The sequence below is a fragment of the Myotis daubentonii genome, chromosome 4 (genome assembly GCF_963259705.1).
Source record: "Myotis daubentonii chromosome 4, mMyoDau2.1, whole genome shotgun sequence".
Lineage (NCBI taxonomy): Eukaryota > Metazoa > Chordata > Mammalia > Chiroptera > Vespertilionidae > Myotis > Myotis daubentonii.
Window position 1 is genome coordinate 96,753,095 of NC_081843.1, and position 9,857 is coordinate 96,762,951.

A 9,857-nucleotide genomic window follows, 5' to 3' on the forward strand; every position below is an offset into this window, starting at 1 on the left:
CAAAGTTTCCAGTATGACAGATGCTCAGCTATAGGAGGGTGATGACTGGGTCAGATGAGTCCATTTCTGGAGACGCCCACTGTTTGCTGTCACAGGTGGAGGTCAATATTACAGTTTTCTGGACCAGATGCTGATGTCAGGGATACCCTGAACATGTGATTGGCTGGAGCTGCTAGTTGGGAGGCAGACCACTTATTTCCTCCTCAGTGATTATTTGCCAGGGACTGCCTATGCTCCTCTAGTGCCTGAGATAACCGATGCATGGTGACGTTTAGGCAGAGGCGATTATCCAAAATGGTTAGGTGCAACCAGCCAGGCTCCTTGCATATGCAAGACTTGTCAGGGGATAGTATCAGGTAGTTGTTCAAGAAGGGGTGATAAAGGAGCAGCTCTTCTTCAAATATGGATAGTTCAGGTACTTTTTAAGTTGATTCAGACATAGAGGCTCGAGATATGATTGAGAAAAGGGAACTCTAATGCTTTCACTGTGTTATTGTTATACCTGTGAGCTGCCTGTAGCCCAGGAGTGATTAGTGGGCAGTACACATTGTCAATTCCTCTGTATCCTGGAGAAGCCAACACAGGTTGATTGTAGGAATGATGTGGGGGAAGCCAAAAGAGCTCACGTCAGAGGCCACCTCCTTGTTGTGGGTGTACAGAGTGCTTAATGGAGGCCAGAAATCTCCAAACCCTTACCGGTGCCCCAGATCACACAGGTCCTGTTGGGGTCAGGCAGATGTTTCCTGCTCAGAACACAGTGGAATGTGATGATGGACTCATCAAACACAGTTACCATGTAAATCTCATCTGTAATCACATGTAGGTTGTACCTCTTGGCAAATTCTAGGTATTCCTTCAGTGAGTCCCAGGAGTAGATGTCTCCCAGAGGATTGTGGTTCATGAACACAAGGCTTTTGGCCTTTCTTCCCTTGAGCCTAACCTGAAGCAGGGCTTTCTGCAACTTGTCCACAGTCAGCTGGAAGCGATGAGTGTTCACCTCAGTGATCTTACTGTCCAGATGGACATGAACCGGCTCAATTTTCACATTCAGGTGGGAGTAAAGGTGAAACCAGCATAGAACTGGGTGGGGGTCAGAAAGGCCTCACCTGGATCAAACAGGACCATGGGTGAAGAACACAGAGCAGCAGCCACTTAGAACAACCACATTTCTGAATCAAGCTGGCCAGGTGCCTTGCAGTAGTAGGCCAGGAATTCGAGCCACTTCTTCCCGCAGGAATGTTTTGTCTTCTCCAGTCAGAATTTTGCAGTAGGGCATCATCAATGTTGTTCATGTCACTCTGACTCAACCTTTTATTTTTATTTTTTAATATATATATTTTATTGACTTCAGAGAAGAAGGGAGAGGGAAGGAGAGACATAAATATCAATGATGAGAGGGAATCATTGATTGGCTGCCTCCTGCATGCCTCACACTGGAGATTGAGCCCCCAACCCCAGCATGTTCCCTGACTGGGAATCGACCTTCTGGTTCATAGGTGGAGGCTCAACCACTGTGCCATGCTGTTTGGGCAGCCTTTTAGTCATCAAATCAATGCAGAGCTTGTTTTCACTGAAACCAAGGTCAATGAAGCCCAAGGTCTTCTTGTCTCCATGGTATTTGTCTCCCTTGGTAGTTCATGTAGTCTGGCTGGCTGGAGTAGTACAAGGCAGAGATGTCAATCCCATGGCTGCACATGTCATGACCAATGAATGCAGCTTCCAAATCACTCAGTTGGTGACTTACTTAGTCAGGCTGTCTGGATGATTGGGCCTGCTGCCCACCTCCTACATCACCCCTAGAGTCCCGAGAAAGGGTGGGGGGAAGAGCCTTTGGAGCTCCCGGCCACTTGTGGCCCCAGAGTGTCAGAGATTGAGCACTGTGGATGAGGTTGGCTTCCTGCTCCCTGGTGGCCTGACTGTGCCTCTGCTTCTCCAGCACCAGGTCCTGCTGCAGGTGCCTGGTCTCCAGCTGCATGATGTAGTCCTCTGTGGTCTGCTGCAAGCGCCAGAGCAGCTCCATCAAATGGGTGTGGGGGCTCAGGTTTCTAAAACCTTGGCGCCTCATCTGGCCACAGGGCTTGTGGAGGGTGACTCATCCTCTGGGTCTTTGTTGTGGCCTCAGCAGGCTGGCTGGAACCTCATGTTTGTGTAAATTTGTTGTATTGCAACACAGCTACACCTATGTTGCACGTATATGCCACCAGGTGTCGGGTTAGGTAAGCGATATATGTGGATGAGGAATGATGCCTTCCCTTAAATAGGTTATTTTCTAGTGGAAGTTTACAGTGGATATGAAATAACCATATGTATACAGCTCAAATTTAACTCCTCTATTTGCATGTTGTTTGAATGATTGAAAGCATACATGAAGAAAAAAATTGTGAAGATTTAATTGTTCTTAGGCTCATCAAGACCTGGCATATCAATTTCTGCAATGAAATATCTATTGCAATTCCAGACATATCTCCTTGAGATCATCTGCCAAAATGTCTTTGTGTCTTTGTTGAACTTGGATGTGACCTATGGATTGATGCAGAGGATGCATTAGATATGACTTTCCTTTTTTCTGAGATCTGAAGTAAAATACTATATTGAGTCCTACATTCTATAGTGATCATTCTATATAGATAAATTTCCTACATCAGAGAAAACCAACACTATATAAAATATAGCTTTATGAAGAAAAGATAATTGTGTATATAAAGTAGATTAATGTGGTTTGTGATAGTTTTTATGCTATTTTTGCATGGACTTGTTAAAAATTTAATATCATCTTTTGACTAATTTTTGGAATTTCATTTAAAACTAGGGTAATTGTAGCTGCCTGTGCAAACTATGGTAGAGAGAATTATTTAGTATTTGGAATAATTACTGAATAGCTGATAACTGTGCCAAAATGTTACAATGAGAAGTAACTTCAATGTAGCTATGGGTCAGTAACTGAGGGCAGGCTGATGGAAAAGTACATTTTGCACTAAATTTCAAAAACATTTGGAGAGCATAGAGGACAGCCAGTCCTTATTGTTTTTTTTTTTCTTAATTTTTGCTTCAGCAATGTGTTCCTGAAATAAACTTCAAATATTAAGATGAAATAAATAAATCATTTTGTCCTTATAAAGAGTAGGGGGTTGGAGCGCCACCCTCTATCACCCACAGAGCAGGGCCAATCAGGGGGTTGGGGCGCCGCCACTGTCACACTCAGGGTAGGGCGGATAGGGAGGTTATGGCTCTACCCTGTCACACACAGAACAAGGCCCCTGGTGGGGGGGGGGGTGTTGGGGTGCCACACCCTGACACACAGAGCAGGGCTAATCAGGGGGTTTGGGTGCTGCCCCCTGTCATGCTGATCCTGGTGCTGGGAGGCCTTGCGGCTTCGCTGATCCCAGTGCTGGGAGGCATATTACCCTTTTACTATATAGGATAGAGGCCTGATGCATGGGGGGGGCCAGATGGTTTGCCCTGAAGGGTGTCCTGGATCAGGGTGGGGGTCCCCACTGGGGAGCCTGGCCAGCCTGGGTGAGGGGATGATGGCTGTTTGCAGCTGGTCACACCCCCTTCAGGGTGGGGGTCCCCACTGGGGTCCCTGGCCAGTCTGGGTGAGGGCTGAGGGCCGTTTTCAGGCTGGCGGGTGACTGAAGCTCCCAACCTGTTCTTTTTTTCTTTTTTCAAATTCTGGGCCAGCTTTAGCTCTGAGGCTTGGCTCCAGCTTGAGGCCTCGGCTGCTTAAAGCAGGTATCTGGTTTGTTTGGGTTCTATAATTGTAACACTGTTGCGGTCCTGCTCACTCCAGCTCTGAGATCCCAGCTGGCTGAAAGCAGGGATCTGCGTTTGTTCTATAATTGAAACAATGTTGCGGTCCTGCTGGCTGAAGCCTGGATGGCTGAAAGTAGGTTTCTGGGGTTTTGTTTAGCTTCTATATTTGTAACAATGTTTCTTAAACTGCAAGCTCAGAGGCCGGCAGCGGCAGGCGGGGAACGTCACTGGCTTCCTCCGTCACTGAAGCAAGCAAGCCTCCTGTTCTCTTCAAGCTGCCTGGCTGCCGGCCGCCATCTTGGTTGGCAGTTAATTTGCATATCGCCCTGATTAGCCAATGGGAAGGGTAGCGGAGGTATGGCTAATTACCATGCTTCTCTATTATTAGATAGGAGATATATATATTTGTTGTTGTTGTTGTTGTTGTTGTTGTTAATCTTCACCTGAGGACATTTTCCCATTGATTATTTTTAGAGAGGAGAGACAGAGAGAAACATCAATGTGAGAGGGACACATCGATTGGTTGCCCCCTGCATGTGCCCCTATCAAGGCTAGGGATCAAGCCCCAACCTATATATGTCCTTGACTGGAATCAAACCCGGGACCCTTCAATCTGCAGGCTGACGCTCTACCCACTGAGCAAAACAGGCTAGGGCTGAAATATATATTTTTAAAATCCAGAGAAAACTAGAAACCTGTTTGTAATGGAGTCTTTCTGTGAATATTTTCCTTAATGATGCTGAGCTACCTGGAGCTGGATCTGAGAAATGTAATTATTGAGAATATCCAAGGTTTATTTTGAATACATGGTTGTGGTAGAAAGTTAGAATAGCCAATGAATTAGAGCTGAATACCTTGTGAAATGGAATTTCAAGGGGGTGATAAACTGGGAGAACAGGTTCATTAAGGACAAGGTCAGGTATAAGGATAATGAGAGTAATTATCATCTCAAGAAGATTTTTCCCCTTTTTCTTTTTTATTGTATCCATATGATAAGATCGATGTTAGCTGAATTTATTGTGGTAATCATTTCACAATGTATGTAAATCAAACTATTATGCTGAATGCCCTAAACTTACGCCATGTTATATGTTGATTATTTCTCAATAAAACTGAAAAAAAAATCACAGGGAAGTAAAAAAAGGCTGTAACACAATATCTAGTTTTTAAAAACTATATATCCTAGGTGATGACAAGTTTTCTATACACATTATGTGAAAACGCATGTGGAATAGGGCTGAAATTTACTGTCATGATAGGGCATTGTGTTCTGGAAATTAAGGTATGAAATATGTTAAAAACGTGGATATTATGAGGTATTTTGAAAGCTGAAAAATAAAAGTTGAAGAAAATGATATGAAATCAGGGGCTTTTCACAGATTGCCTGCATTCAATAGAACGTGTATCAAAAAGAACTTTATTACATATTCACAATAATAAATGAAATTACAGACCAGTGATATAGTCTCAAGTTTAAATGGAGAGTGTGCCATTTTTTAATATTGTCTAGGACATAACTTCTGTAACTTTCATTCCCATAGATCCTTGTTTCATTGATAAATCTAAGCAAGTTATTTTTACAGCTAAGTTTGTTTTAGTTCAATATTACTCTTTCTCAGTCTACCATGCTTAAATATTGTATTTTATATATTGCAGTAGAGCATCTGAAAAAGAAGTAATAGTCTTTTACCTTTCAAGGAAAGCAGTTGGTTTGATATTGCTTTGTGATATACACTTTCATAAATGACCTCCATGCATAGCATTTGGGAGAGACTGCATGTAGGAGAGGGGGTGGTTTAGAGATTATAAACAAAGCTGCATTAACGCTAGACTGGAGTCACTTAGAGAGAAAAGGAAAGCATTAGATCAAGTTTAAATGGGCGACATTAATGAGAGTTATGGGCACACATCTCAAGACAAATACACCCCAAAGAATTTATAGAACACCTCTCATAATTGGAAAAAGACAGATTTTACAGTTATCCTCAGGAAAGGCCACCAACAGAATACAGTACATAGCTTAGTGTCAAGAGAAATGTATGAGACAATAAGGAGACTTCATTGAAATTGAAAGAAAGAAAAGAGGATAAAACATGGACTGTGCAATAGAACAGAACTGCAAATAGGTCCTTTTTTAAGATAACACGCTAAAAACATGTACATGCTGGACTAAAATTAAAATGGTGTTTAATTGCTACTGAAAAACCAGTGCTAAGTAGCCGAGTAATATTCTACTATATATATGTACCACATTTCTTTATCCAATTGCCTATTGATGGGTCTTTAGGTTGCATCCTGGCTAGTGTATTGTTTCTAAAATAAAAATCACAATAATTTAAGCATTCTTGTCACATAAGTAAATCTATTAGAAATGTCGAAGCTTTATTTTGAATGAATTTTAAATATTAATCTTTACCTTTGTTTATTTAGAATTTATTTAAAAAATCACTAAAATTTCTATATAATGTAGTGTTTAGCAATTGCTACTGTGTAATCAGTTTTATTTTGAATATGTGTATATTTTGTGGAAGAAAATTATAAATCTCTCAAAGATATAAAGTTTAGATGTCTTCTTAAAATCACAGGATATGCACCCTTGTGTAATTCCTACCTACTTAGACATATTATATGTATGAAGATTTTAAGGACATAGGAGTTTCAAACTAAGGATGTACCTCAAAAATATTAATAACAGAGCTACCATATGACGCAGCAATCCCTCTTCTGGGTATCTACCTCAAAATTCTGAAAACATTTATTTGCAAAGATATACTTATCCCTATGTTCATTAAAGCATTGTTCATGGCAGCCCAGACTTGGAAACAGCTGAACTGTCCTTCCAGAGATGATTGGATAAAGAAGTTGTTGCACTTATGTACAATGGAATACTATTCAGCCCTAAGAAAAAATGAAACAGTGCCATTTGTGAGATACAAAACTGGAAGTAACAAAACAAACAAACAAGGAAAACAAACAAACAAACCCTCACAGACGCAGACAAAAGTATTGTGGTTACCAGAGGGAAGGGGGTGTGGTGATAGTAAAGGGTAAAGGGGGTCAATTATATGGTGGCAGAAGATTATTTGCTTGGATGGTGGGCACACAATGCAATATACAGATCATGTATCATAGAAATCTATACTTAAAACCTATATATTTTATTAAATGACATCACTCCAATAAATTTAATTTAAAAATTAAATAGTAGTTGAACTTCCCTCTGGAGAAATATATATACAAGGAATATACATAGCCAAAAAAAAAGGGCGGGGGAGGACAGGAATGTAAACGGGAAAGAGCTAATACATTTTTCTTTGCTTCTGAACACACAAGAATCCAGAGGCATTAGAAAGGATGGATTTTGATTGTCTGACAAAGCAGAGAAAACGGGTTTATTTATTTATAGCCAGAAGCCCTTTGTTGAGCCTTTGGGCATATTTATAATCTGAAGCCATCTATATATATAAAAGGCTAATTTGCAAAGTGTCCCCTCGGGAGTTCGACTAGGAGACTGGGAGTTTGATCTCTTGCTATGATGGGCGCTGACCACTAGGGGACTGCATAGAATGAAGGAAAGCTGGGCCCTGATCGCTAGCCAGGCCTAGGGACCCTACCCATGCACGAATTTTGTGCACGGGCCTCTCGTATACGATAAAAGATGAAGACTTGTTTTATGAGTGCTTACACACAGTCTAAATTGTACAACATAAAGCATAATGCTGGCTCAATTACTAACTTGGACTAATGTCCTGAGAACCAGACACCACCACCCCCAGTTTCATTAAAGAAAAAATATTAGTAGTTTATACCAGGATTTTAGAAAAAGTGACACAGACTTAAAATGTGTAATTTTAATATCCCTTCTGCCACATGAGTGATTTTAAGTTACCCATGTATGAAAAACAACCTTAAGGGGAAGCATTGATACTTATGGCTGTGGCTATTGAAAGTTTTCCTTTGAATCTTGCAGAATTTTTTGCATAATTGATCTTTATTAGATGTAGATAAAAAGAAGCAGAGAGAAAAATCTCCATTTAAAGAGAAATATGTGAAGAGAATGAAAAATAAATGTAATGAGAAAATTTCAGAGACGTTTCATTTCCCTAATGCCAGGCCAAACAATGCATGCTACCATTTACTTGTTGGGTTCTTATAGGTGCCAATGCACTTAAATGAGCTTGGAGTTGTGTCCCTTGTGATACTGAGCATACTAAAGAGTTTACAGAGGTGAATTCGGGCTTCATAGTGAAGCTGTAATTTAGGTGAGTTGTTCTTTTCAGGTAGTGAGGCAATCAGGTTTTCTCTACAGTAAAAGAAATTTTAGGTCTTGTCACTAATTATTATAAATCAGCTACATTCTTTCATAAGCATTCTAAAGATGGTTTTGGAAAAGAAAAAAAAAACACAACTTGAAATAATACCAGTGATTCAATATGCTTTTTATTAGCTAGATATAGTTTTAACTATCTAATTTGCCTAAATTATTTCTTTGTGTCCTTTTACAGTGAAGATATAATCTTACCCTCGCCATTCCATTAACTGCCTATAATCTTTGGAATTGTTTACACTTTATCTAGTTTCCTTCTGGGCTGCCTCACCAGCCCAGCCTACACATTCGGGACTGCTTCAGGCTTATTACTATGATGTAGGAAGTTATTAAAATATGTTAATTTACTTGACTGAGATAACTGTAAATTAAGCCCTTATAACTTTCTGCCTTCCAGGCTGTACACACTATGTAATACCTGAATAAGGATATTATTCTACAATCAAATAGTTTTTCAGAAAAAAAAATCTTATAACTGTGACCATTTCCTTGCTGTCAGTGTTATAATTTAAGTAAAGTCAATGGTTGCTGACGTGTAGTGAATGCGTGTTCTAGGTCAGGCTATCTCCTACACACTTTGGGTGTTCTGATTATCTGTGTCTTACAGATAAGGGCTGAGTGGGTGAATAACTTTTATATCATAGAATTAATCAGAGGCAGAGCCTGGAGTCCTCCCCAGATTTCCTGCCTCCATGGTCAATGATCTCAGTTAGCTCCCATAACATATGGCTGTTTAAATGTTGATAGGAAGAAAGAAGAACAATCCTTCCACAATTAAAAAATTCAGTACCATTTTGTAAATACAATTTACAGATAGAAGCTTTGATTTACTCCTTTGGGAAATGAGGAGTGAATGGAGCAGTTTTTCAGAAGTTAGGAAACTTGATTAGTTTCTGGTTTCAGAGAACAAACTGCTGGGCTGAAGAGAAAAAGGCTGGAAACTATCCGTACCTTGGCACACGTGATCCTATATTTCTATTCCCCCAATCCCCACGTTACCCCCTCCTCTCTCAGTCTCAGTACTCCCCTCATATTTATATTCCCCACGACATCCGGGTCCTGCTCATACTTGGAGCCTCTCCTCAGGATGTTCCCCTCGCTCTCTCCGTAGCTCACCCCAATTTTCTTGGCTGTATGTCTTAAAAGGAATTTCCTCTGATATTGCTTTAATTGCCAAGGTTAGGTTAGCGATCCCAGTTAATGCACAGAATTCTATTGAACAGAACAGTGCAGCCATTGAATTTTAACTTGCTTATTCTTCTGCTCCTAGAAGGGCACCAGGTATCTCTTAATTATTTACCCAAACCCAGCATGAAGGCTGCCTTCTCTTCCTCCTACTCTTCCAGGGACTCAGCCTCCCTGAACAGGATGGGGTTTGGTGAGTGTACTGCTTGGCCCTCTGAGCTCTGGGGAAGGTGCCCGCACTGAAGCCGAGAGCCAGCCGGTGGGAGTTTTAATGGGTGGCTGAGCATGGCTGTCTCACAACCAGAAATTTGCCTGCTCTAGCACTGAAGCAGGGCCCACGACACCCCTGCTGCGACAGGCACTGCAATTGGAGTTTAAGTTTCTAAATCATGGTGAAGGGAGTGGTCCCCGGAACAGTAAAGTGGAATGAGGGCTTTGGGAGATGCCGAGAAGTGATTGCCAAAATGTGAAGAAGTCATTTGCAAAGCCACACAGATGCACACTAGCTGACCATCAGTTCTGTTATATCCCCAGTTCAGAGTGCACACGAGGCAATCCACTCACATTTATGGAAGAATGGGAGAGAAGAGAA

General features: G+C 41.1%; 1 pseudogene; it reads right to left on the reverse strand.

The window, feature by feature from the left end:
• Positions 1-203: 203 nt before the first annotated feature.
• Positions 204-9,552, reverse strand: LOC132232515 (probable inactive 1-aminocyclopropane-1-carboxylate synthase-like protein 2; annotated as a pseudogene).
• Between the last annotated feature and the right edge of the window lie 305 nt (positions 9,553-9,857).